The 12,373-nt window shown below is 41.2% G+C and overlaps 1 pseudogene; it reads left to right on the top strand.

Annotated features, from left to right (window-relative positions):
• The first annotated feature begins 3,855 nt into the window (after positions 1-3,855).
• On the top strand, positions 3,856-11,639 carry LOC134142561 (coagulation factor X-like; annotated as a pseudogene).
• Positions 11,640-12,373: the final 734 nt, after the last annotated feature.

The raw sequence follows: 12,373 nt of genomic DNA, 5'->3' as shown, positions 1-12,373 counted from the left end.
GGGCATGAAAGAGGGAGAAAAGCCCATCTTTGTGTGTGGCACGACCGTGCTTGGAAGGGAGGTGTCATTATTCTGTAGAATGTGGGAGACTTTGTCCTTAGCCTTTGCAATCAGTCCATCTTCTGCAGATCTGAAACTGGTTCCCAGACAGCCTTTCATTCTGTGCCACGGTGCCTGTAATGCCCAAGGCTCAAAGGCTTTGTTTTCATTTGTCGTTCTGTAACAGTGTCTCTGCCACACTGCAGAGAGGGCAGGAGTGAACCATCTGGTTTTACCTTTTGCTTACTGATGCCCTTTTATTAGAACTCTTTACCAAGGCCAATAACCGCAAGCAATAGAAGAAAGAGTAAAAACACATGTTTATATAATTACTTTGTGCAAATTCACTTAGTAAAGTTAGAACAGATTAAAAAAACCAGACAAGTAGTATGGCATACAGCTGCTGTGTAAACTAGTTTTAAAGCACTAGCACTCCTTATGGTGAGGATACATGGTGAGGTGCTCAGGCTTTCTCAGCCTTCAAGGAAAGGCCAGTCCTGGGATGCAGAATAAAGGGAGGCTGTTAAGCAAACAGTGGTGTTTGTTTAAGGCTTAAGAAAGGACTAATATGAAGAATAAAAAGGCATGATATAACTCAGACCTAGTTTGAGATAATATATGTGGGCAAGAGACTCTTGTGCATGAGGCATTAGGCTTCGAAAGAGTGAGACTTCTTTAGATGAAAATAGAAGAAAGCCTGAGGAGATTAGCCTTCATGTATGCAAAAGGCTGCTGCAGAGATGTAGGGACTAATCAGATTTTCGTATCTGTGGTGGACACAGCACACCTCAGTTACAGCAAGAAGGAGGGGAGATCTTCAGGGGAGATCTCAGGGAAAATGCTAATGCTGTAACAGAAAAGCCCTCTGAATAGATTTTCTCTGGGGCTGTGAAGTCTCAAATGTTAGTAGTCTTTCAGAACAGGAGAGAGAACTAGCTGTCAGGAGTGCTATGGGTACAGTGGATACTGCTGCCAAGAAAGAAGATGGACAAGCTGACCTTCTTTATGGTATTCTATGGTATGGCTGGGAAACACACTTTTGTGGGTGCAGTTTCCAACTGGAACCAATTTCTTAAAAGGCCCCATTGCTGGAGACTCTGCAAACATGCCAAGAATAATACAGGTAAAGTTGATCTTTGTTCACTCAGCAAGCTGAGCTAGGTGATCTCTGGAAGTTTTAGCAGCCCCAACTTTCTGTGCTTCTAGAATATACCAGCAACACACCTGAGGGTGTGCAGCTGTGCTAGTGAAACTGTTCTTTAGAACAGTTCTGGTATGGTAAACCAGAACTGTCTCTAAGTAAATACAAGCGTGTGACTTACGCTAGAAAGCAAAACCAAGCAAGGTTTTCTTCTTCTTTACCCCTCCTTGACTCACACAACGCAGCTGACAGAATTGTCTAGCACAGTCAGGGTCTCAGACCACAGCTATCCCCATGAATTAGAGTGAGCAAAAAAAAGGTCCACCCAGAATAAATTGGAAAACAGTGCATTTGTGAAGGTAACAGCTGCCCTGGTGCTTGGGATACGGACTGGAGTCGCTGTTTCCAGAGGTCCCAGCCAGCGTGCTGCATGTGTATAGGACACCTGCTCATGAACTTCACTGAAGTCAAAGGCAGTATGAGGCAGGGCTTTATATATGAGCATTGCAATCAATTTTATGATGGCAACAAAATCCTATGTGATACCTGATGGCCCTAACCCAGAAAAAAAAGGCTATCTCTTTTTTCTTCTGATCAGCTCTGCACTTCACTTGCTTCCTAAGCACTACCAGAGTTGGGAGGAGGTCTGTCTGCAATACTCTTACTGAGCACGGCAAATGAGGTGCCCTGAGCTACTTTTCAAATCTAAGCCTAATTTCTGCTTCTGCCCAGTTTGCATGAGGCACAAAAGTTGCTCTGGTTTCCTTATGGCATGGACAAGAGCCAAAGAACTTACTCCAGCTCCTTACTGACTTTTTGGTTTAGGATCAGTGTTTCCAAAGCTGGCCAGTAAGGCTCTTTTAGGAAAGTTTGCTCCATACTTTGTGAAGACGTAAAGCCACCCATTGTGGAAGAACAGGGATGGTGGTAGAACTTGGCCCTGTAGAGGAAATCTACCATAGCAGTGGCAGCCTGATATCTGCGGAGTTTCAGTAACATAACTCCGTAACTCTGGATGTCATCTCCAGACATAAGGAGGAAAAGAAGGTGATCAGGAGTAGCCAGCATGGATTCACCAAGGGGAAATCCTGATTAACCAATCTGATAGTCTTCTGTGATGGAATGACTGGCTGGGTAGATGAGGGGAGAGCAGTGGACATTGTGTACCTTGACTTCAGCAAGGCTTTTGACACTGTCTCCCGTAACATCCTCCTAGATAAGCTCAGGAAGTGTGGGTTAGACGAGCAGACAGTGAGGTGGACTGAGGACTGCCTGAAAGGCAGAGCTCAGAGGGTTGTCATCAGTGGTGTGGAGTCTAGTTGGAGGCCTGTGGCTACTTGTGTCCCCCAGGGCTCGGTATTGGGTCCCATCCTGTTCAACTTCTTCATCAATGACCTGGATGAGGGGACAGAGTGCCTCCTCAGCAAGTTTGCTGATGATACCAAGCTGGGAGGAGGGGCTGATACATCCGAGGGCTGTGCTGCCATTCAGAGAGACCTGGACAGGCTGGAGAGCTGGGCAGAGAGGAACCTCCTGAGGTTCAACAAGGGCAAGTGCAGAGTCCTGCATCTAGGGAAAAATAACCCTAGGCACCAGTACAAGCTGGGGGCTGACCTGCTGGAGAGCAGCTCTGCAGAGAAGGACCTGGGAGTGCTGGTGGATGACAAGTTGACCATGAGCCAGCAATGTGCCCGTGTGGCCACTGGTCTCCTGGGGTGCATTGGGAAGAGTGTTGCCAGCAGGAGATGATCCTGACCCTCTACTCAGCCCTGGGGAGGCCTCATCTTGAGTACTGCGTCCAGTTCTGGGCTCCCCAGAACAAGAGAGACATGGAGCTACTGGAGAGAGTCCAGTGTAGGGCTACGAGGATGATCAGAGGGCTGGAGCACCTGCCCTCCCCTCCAAAGAGGAACGGCTGTGAGAGCTGGGCCTCTTCAGCCTGGGGAAGAGAAGACTGAGGGGGGATCTTATCAGTGTGTGTAAGGACCTGAAGGGAGAGTGTCAAGGGGACGGGGACAAACTCTTTTCAGTTGTCCCATGGGACAGGACAAGAGGCAATGGGCAGAAATTGAAGCACAGGAAGTTCTGTCTGACTGTGAGGGGGAATTTCTTCCCTGTGAGAGTGACAGAGCACTGGCACAGGTTGCCCAGAGAGGTTGTGGAGTCTCCTTCTCTGGAGATCTTCAAGGCCCGCCTGGATGCAACCTTGTCTACCATGCTCTAGGTGACCCTGCTTAGCAGGGGGGTTGGACTAGATGATCTCCAGAGGTCCCTTCCAACCTTACTGATTCTATGATTCTGTGATAACTCAGTTTAATGACACAAGCACATTATTAGTGCCTTGTTGCTGAGGCAAAACCTGCCTTGGTTCCCTGCTTCCTGAGGAGTTTGACATACACAGTTGTCAACTCCCGCTCCATGCTACCCATATGAGTGAGAAGGGCTTTGCTAGAACAAGGCACCTGCAAGCTATCAGCGTGGCATTGCTGCAACATGGTGGCCTTTACTTTTTTAATATTATCCTGTGTTGACATTGAGCGCAAATTTTGTTCTTAGAGGTTGTGTTTTCTCATGAGTTATTGACCTTTGCACTGTAATGTTTCTCATTTAGCAGCTGTCCCAGAGCCCTGCAGGGAAAAAAAGTGAGAGACACTCAGTGAGCTCAGAGAATGACAATGGCAAGTCACTGTGGGACGGTGTGGCTTCTTCTCAATGTCTTCCTTTTTCTTCAGACGGAGCAGACAGGTACAGCCTTTGCTTTAATTTGGCTTTTTGCAGCTTTGCCTAAGCCACACAGGTAATTATTTGTCATTATTAGTGCTTTGTGGGACAGGGTGACATCACTGAAAACTTAGTAGCTTTGCTTTATCATCCACGCTGCTCTTGTTTGCCTGCTATGGTATCCACGACTGAGTCACTAGGGGAATAACATAGAACTAGAACAATTCTGTCAGTGTAAAACATTGGTCTTTCTAATCTGCCAAAGCACAGTGCTTTCAAACTGACAGCACAAATAACAAGCTATTCTTCATGTCCTCAAGAGTGTGAGAATTAAATAACCCCTACTGTCAATGTCAATTCATAAGTCATTGGGTGACAAAATGAAGCCTGAGACATTTAGTAGTGCAGAGGGGAACTAAAACTCCACATTGTTGCCCAATGTGCTTGTGTAAGGCTCTACAAATGTTGTGCCCTCTCTTGAGGAAGTGTTGCACCTGTGTCTTTGAGGTAGGAGCCTAAATGCTGCTCTACAGAGTAAGTGTATGGAGTCGTAAGGCAAACGTGATGCATGCACTGTTGTTAATTTTGCTATGAAAGTCATTCAGAGGTGACAGAGGTGACTTCTGGCATATGTAGCCAGTTTACCTGTCAACAAGTATTTAAGATAGTAAGTCCTGTAACTGTATCTTTAAAGAGGTAGGAGTAAATAGACATTTTTGTTAAGGCTGTTTCACGTTCTTGCCTGTTTGTGTTTGTTTTAAAAGACAAATTTGATACAGCGTTGAACACAGCTGAACAAATATCTGAATCATCCAAATTACAGGAGTTCATAGTTAGAGGGAGTATTTTGCTTCCCAGAGATCAGGTGAGAGGTCCCTAGCAGGACCTGGGGCACCCTGAAGGTTCTCTGGATCTCTGAAGAACAGTTTTTTGATACAAAGTTGTAGGAAAGTAACTTCAAGTGGGCTATTCTACTTTTGACTCCAACTAATAGGTTGGAAGTGGTTGTGAATACAAAGATGCAAGATGACTTTAATAAGAGTGACTGTAAAATGACAGAGTTTGTGGAGGAAGTAAATAAAAAGAACAAGAGAATAAAATCAGTGTACTTTCAAAAGAGAAAAAAAAAACAGTTATGATTCCAGGGCAAACAAGTCTAAGGAAGATAAAAGGAATCCAGAAGATTTTTAGATTCTTCTTCTTCTAAAAAACAAAACAAAACAAAACAAACAAACAAAAAAAAAACCAAAAAAAACACTACCATGTTTAGGTTGCATGTCCAAACTATCCCAAGACTGAGGACAGGAGGATTTGTATGAAGAAATCATCTTGGTTAAAATCATGATTCTCTTCATAATCCGAATTCCAAAAGGAAGTATAGAAAAAATAAAATTAAATCAAATTACAGAGGATGAGTGTAAAAGAATAGCAAGCATGTAGGTATAAAAACAGAAAGGCTAAGGCATAAAATGAGATAATCAAGATATGAAAATCAAAATATTATTTAAGAATATGGATACTGGAAGAGAGACCAAGGAGAATGTTAGCCTGTTCCCAATGAAGAATAAAATCTTTCATCACTAAACAATCAGTTTATTTGGCCCAACAAGGAGAAAAGGAACTGTCAACTTGGACCAGATGGGAACAAACCATATCAACCCCTCTAAGCATTTCCTCTAAGGGCAGAATAAAAGGCTGAGTGAAGATGCAGTAGATGTCAGATCTCTGGATTTAGGAAGACTTTTAACATACTTTTATATGATATTGTAGAAGATGGAGAAACATGTTTTTGGATGAAACTACAATAAGGTTAGTGAGTGATTGGTTGTAAAACTGTGCTAGTCGGTGTTTCACTGCTGAATGGAAGAATACATAGAGTGCAGGGCTCCAGACAGGTGAGCCTTAGAACTTCTGCTCTTCACTGTTGTCCAGTGACTTGAAAGACAGAAGAAAGTGTTTACTCATTGCATTTGTAGCTGATTTCAGATGGGAAGGGCTAACTGAAATTTTTGAAGTCAAGATCAATCTTGTGAAACAGGAACAGCTGTCCAACAAAAATAGCATGCAATTCAGTAAGAAAAAAAAAATCACTCTCAGTCCTCCAGTGCATAACCAGGGAATTTTGTAAAATAAGTAATAAAAAAGAGGAAGGGAATGAAGTCTTCTCCATTGTCACTGGCACAAACAGCCAAGACAAGAAGTCATTCGATCACATTGCATTGAGGTAATCTCAGGTTAGATATTAGGAAACACTTTTCAGACAATGTAAGGCCAGCTAAGCAGTGAAATAGACTGTAGGGGTGAGTTGTGGAATTTCATTGTAAATCTGTAGAAACAGGTTAGGCAACATTTGTTAGGACTGATTTACCTCTGCTGCGCAGGGAATCTCTCAGATTCTGACCGTGACCTTATAATGTCGAAGATTGACCTAAGGTGAGTAATATGAGCCATATGAGGATAGAAAAGAAATAACATGAGGATCTACTATTAGTCCCATATTTTATTTATTACTCTTATTTCAGTTGTTGCTAATTTGTTATTCTCTTTCCAGCATCTTCCCACATATGTTCATCTTTGCCTTGGTAAGATGGCCATTCTGGAAAATATGGGCTATCTCTGATTGTCCTTATTACTAAGGCTTTTGACAGGAAGTGCAGAGTTCACAAAAGACAAGGGCTTTGACAACACCTGCAAGCAAAGTTTTATGAGGTGCTTGTACTTTTATGGAGTCAGCATGAATTTGTAACTTGCCTATAACTTCTTCTCCTTTGCAGTCGTACCAAACACATGCCAGGTCAACAACGGCAACTGTGAACAGTTCTGCAAAGCTGAACACGAAGGAGTAGTATGTTCCTGTGCTTCTGGCTATGCTCTGGGCAATGACAGCAAAACCTGTGTTCCTGTAGGTACGAAGCCACCTTTGCAGTTCCTCCTATGGGACAGACATCAGATCTTCACTGTATTTGGGAAGTACTGGTCCGCTGCAGTGCTGTCACTGCATAAAGAATAATGCTAGCTGTTCACACCTTTCACACAGTTTGCTTGAAATGTTACCAACAAAGAGAAAAAACTAACTAAAGGTCATAATTTAAGCAATGTCAAATTGAGCAGCTGTGAGCAATGTTCAATGGCAAAAATAGCATACCAAAGTGTACTCTGCAAGTTGATATGTTCTCAGAGCAGACAGTTAAACCCATGTTCAATCAGGTGTGAAGCCATATGATAAACTGATGATTATACAAGGGTCTGAGATTTCTGTTCTCTGGTAGTTTGAAGCTGACTCTTTCATGCTTCAATAGATTTTGTTAGAAAGAAATGGACTGAATTTCTCCTTGGTGAAAACTGGTTTATATTCAAGGCCTCAGTGTGTGATGAACACCTAGAGATCCAAATGAGTGGAAGCCCAAGAAACTTCACCCTTTCCAAGATAAAACCCACAAGGACTTACTATAATTTCAGTGCTGCTGACATAATTTGATTGCAGTTATGTCACTTGTTTTCCCTAAGATACAACCTGTTCCATGTTAAAATAACAAAATCTGTTTTTCTACTTTCTTTTAAAAGCTGTTACTGTTACATACCATTATTATATAGTAACTTAGTAAGTGAATAAGTACAGGTATTACATTTAAACCTCATCAATTTTGCCTGCATTCAGAGAAAGTGTACCTTGAAATTATTAATTTAATCTATTATTCTGTCAATCTAATGTTATTTGTTGTAATGTCCTTTGTAAATAATACCAAATTGCTGTCATGAGTCCTAACTCATGGCTCCTAACTCATAAATTGCTAACATAGAATATGTTACTCAATTTCTTAATTACAAAGGTTTTAATAATAGCACGTACATGAAAATAACAATGCCAAAAATGGAAGATGCTTGATTTTTAAATACTGTGAAAATGCTGTCTGGGATTGAACCCACAGGCAAGGTTTTGGACTAGAAAATTATTTTCATTTTTTAACCGTTCTGGTTCCCCTCCCTTGTGTTATCTGCCAAGATTTTGTTGCAGTCTTGAAAACTCTTCTCTCATTTTCATGAAGAGTTGATTCCCTGAAAGTGACCTGTTTCCCTACAAACCCTTTGCCCCACAATAGCTAACTGTCTGTAACAGCAAAAGGCTGCTTTTGAATTCTGTGTTTCTTATAGTGAAGAACACTTGAGGTGCACTGGAAGTCAGATTTATTTCTCTGAGCATGAAACTGTCCATTATATTTAGGGCTCTGTCAGACAAACTGATGAATCTCACTACGGTGATATAAACTGGTTTCACCAACACCTCTCTGTCCTTCCACTCTACTGAAGATTGCTATCACTTGCAACTTACTTGGCTTGATGTCTGAGGGACGGACAGACACCATCCGGCACAGAGGTGGAAGTCATGGTCCTCCACATACTGGCTTAAATCACCAAAAAAGGCAACTCTGAGCTAAAGTGAAGGCCTGGTAACAGCTGTTAAATGTCCATAGCTGTTTACTCAGGATTATGGATGGGATTACCTTGATCTCAGTAATGCACATGTGCCTCAAAGTTACAGTATTGCCCGGGCATCGAGTATTAGCATGTTGTTTTTGCCTTCACAGTCAAGTTCCCGTGTGGTAAACTCCAGAATAGTCATGAAACCAGTCCAGAAGACATCACAGGAACCATGGCAAGTCTAGATGCTCATCTCAAAAATGAGAACAGCACCGAGGCCCTGAGCAATCATACTGAAGTCTTAGGGGAAGCTGGCAGTTTACCTGCTATGTGTCCATGGCAGGTAATGCTCCTTCATTCTGAGATGTTAAATATCCGACCCTGCTCACCAGGAACTACAGTCATTTCCTCATCATCATTCCCTGACCGGAGCATACCTCACTTTACCTTCCTCATGTTTTGTCAACACAATTTCTCAGTCAGTTCTGGTGCCAGTGTGGACCTGTCTCAGAAGGTGCTTAATATACGCAAAAGGTTGCCTGAAATAGTGTTGCAGATAGACTATTGGGGCTTCCGTTGCCGTAGGGACCTAGCTTGATTTGATACAGGCTTCTCAGCTCCTCCAAGAAGGACTGATCTAATAAAACAAAATAGACCAGAACTGATTTGCTTAGCTGTGCAGAAGACAAAAGAGGACAGCACTGCACAGCTGACCTGCTTGCCAGAGCAATGAGTTTGACTCACTGTGTTGTTCATACATAGCATGGTGATTGATGGGACAACTAAGTCTCCTTATAAGGCAACTGTCAGGGTATTTGGGAACCACAATGTGTTTATGGGCTTGTGACCAAAAGTGGTATAAAGTCTGGATGGTAGTGGAGGAAGGAGTAGGTGTACAGAAATAAGCTGATGTCAACATTTTGAGTGATTATTTCACTTTCTTGAGTAGTGCATTTCTGCTGGACGGTTAGATCTCCTGCTTTCAGTGAAGATATGCTCTGTTTTATCATCAAGCAAATACTGAAAAAGGTAGGCTAGGAAAGAAACGGAGTGGCAGGTACTGGATGTAAAGCCATGCTTCCTCAAAAGACACCCCCCCTACCAGCCACTCAGCTGCTCAGGTTGAGACACAGCAGTATCAAAAGAATAGCTGGAGTTCCTATTAAGACCAAGACTGAAGCAAAACAAAAACCCAAACAAGAATAGTGCTTTTGCAATATTGGCTGAATTTGTTTAAAAAATAACAACAACAAAAAGCTGATAGTAAAATAGCTGAACGTATAAGCTCTGTTTTGAGCCAAGAAAAATGTCTGTCTTGACAGGTTTCCTACTATGATGGCTATGCTTGAGTGTAACTCTCATTCTGAATTTAGGATATTTTAACAGATGATACACGTGAAAATTTCTTTTAAGAAATGCTTGAATCTCAGCCAACTGTACAGGAGTCTTCTTTATATATCTTTTTGCTTCACATTAGCTTTTTCTTCTCTCTTTGCAGGCTGCTCTAATTGATAAGGACGGTGACTTGTTTTGTGGAGGGACAATACTGAATGAGTATTTTATACTTACTGCAGCTCATTGTGCTAAGTATTCTGAAAAGGCTATGGTACTTGTTGGTAAGTGGTAGTTATTTTGTCCCTTTATTATAAAAATATGCATTACAAAGAAACTGTCTTGTGTTCTAGTCTCCATATACAAGATACGGAACTCCCCTAGGTTTTTACATACCATGTTATATCTCACAACTTCCTCTTCTTGTCCCTTGACCAGTAATGAAAAGCATGAACTTCATGCACGGATAGTTTATTTGAGCCTGGCTTGGCCCAGTTCAGCTTGTATGTGATGCAAGCCAGATTTAAATCAGAAAAGTATATTGACAAATAAAGTTGAGCTGATTTAGTTAAATTATTCTAACACTACACCTTTGTGCAACTTTCTGTCTTGGCAACACCTTGAAGAATTCCAGATGCAGCTTTGGGGTGCTAATAATAAATGTTTTGACAACATGTAGATACTAGTCAGAAGTGTGTTCCATACTTGAAACCTCAAATTCAATATTTAGCTATCATTGTAATTTATCACAAAGTATCAAAAGTTCTAGGCACCTAAAATTGATGTTCCAAGTCATAAAAATTGCACCAACCCTACAACAGTAAATCAAAGAATATTTTTCTCCGAATTCCAGTTGCCTTTCCATTTAATTTCCAAAGAAACATCATACAAGTTGAGAAAAACTAAATATATATTAATGCTTATATTTTTCTATGCGATTCAGAATGCTAAGTAAAGTAAAGAATGCTAAAAGGGAGTGAATATATATTTCCTGATTAAGTTTGTTTGACTATTTTGCTTAACAAATGAAAGGGGCAAGATCTGGCTCTTCTGTGTATGGGATTTTGGTTTTATGTCGCGAGAGTGCCACTGGGAATGCTGTAATGGTGCCCAAAACTTCATATGAAAGTTCTAACTGGGAGCATCATCCTGATGGCAAAGTCTAGACTTGCTTGGCACTTTGATGTCATCTAAACCTGTCCAAAATGTGTATAAATGCTATAACATCAGGATACAAGCCTGGTCTACTTATTGTACAGTACAAATACCTACACAAAGTGCAAGGAACTTTGGTCCCTTCTTGTATTGAGATGGTGTTTAGACTTACTGATATTGTTATATTAACAATCCCTTCAATAATTTATCACAGGGGAAGTGGACAGAGAAAAGAAAGAACCAAGTGAAGCAATATACATGGTGGAGAAAATAATTATAAATGACGCATTTGATTTAGCAACTTATGATAGTGACATAGCCCTTATCAAATTAAAGGAACCTATAACATTTTCTGAGTACGTTATCCCAGCATGCCTTCCAGAAGAAGACTTTGCTACTAAAGTTCTGATGAATCAAGAATCCGGAATTGTTAGTGGCTTTGGGAGAACCATTCTGCGTGGACGGATGGTCAAAAGAATGAAAGTGTTTGAAGTCCCTTATGTAGACATGGATACTTGCAAGCCTGTCATTCATCGTCTGGTCACAGAAAACATGTTCTGTGCTGGTTATGATAAAGATGGAAAAGACACCTGCCAGTGAGATGGAGGAGGCCCCCATGTAACCCAATACAATGGCACTTATTTTGTTACTGGCATCATTAGCTGGGGCGAAGGGTGTGGAACACCAGGAAAATATGGAATATACACCAACTTGTCAAAGTTCCTACCTTGGGTAAGAAGTGTTTTGACCCAAAACTCTTAATGACTTGACATTTAATCAACTGAGTTGTCTTAGCCATCAGATCTGATCCCTAAATAATGCTGTCCTCTTTTTAATACACCTGCTAAAATTCTGATCGTTGATGCTTCTGTTAAGAGATGCTGTCTATTCTTTCATGAGCTAATGCCTGGTTTTCAGAAGGTAAGCTTAGACTTCCAAACAGAGCTTTCTGGTTTGGGGCAATAATGAAATTTCTTCAAACAAGATGGCTTAGGATCTCCATCTTCTCTTGCTATAGGTACCCAAATTTGTCTATAGGCTTTGATTGTGCTGATAAGCCCTCTGCCTTTGCAATGAAGGTTGGAATTAAGTCAACATTTACATGTCAGTACTTGCTTTATAGAAACAAACCAGACTAGCGAAATAAATAACAAATTAGGACAGTATCAGAGCAACACAATATTCTAAAGCCTCAGGGCAAACTGCTTAATCTTCTAGATGTATAGTTAGGCACTCAGAAAAAGCTAGAAAATGCAGAGACCGCTGATATATCTTCCACATGCATCTAAATAACTGGATGTGTCATACAGACAAATGCCCTATTAGATTTCATTAACTAGACTGGAAAAGCTTGCTTACAATCACTAAAATCACTCACGTCCACCCGATGTTTTCTTGCTATCCTTCTGAGATACTTTCTTCACCATGATGTTCATTTCAAGATTTGGCTGTAATAAAGCAAATGTATTGCACACCCCACATGAATTACATGTCATCATTTATATAAAGCATTCTTCACAACTGAAGAACTCTGAAATCTATGAGGATAAACTGTCTTATCAAGTG

Source organism: Rhea pennata, chromosome 1 (assembly GCF_028389875.1).
Source record: "Rhea pennata isolate bPtePen1 chromosome 1, bPtePen1.pri, whole genome shotgun sequence".
Taxonomy (NCBI): Eukaryota; Metazoa; Chordata; class Aves; order Rheiformes; family Rheidae; genus Rhea; species Rhea pennata.
Note: the sequence above shows the minus strand (reverse complement) of the source record. Positions and strands in the feature narration are given on the sequence as shown.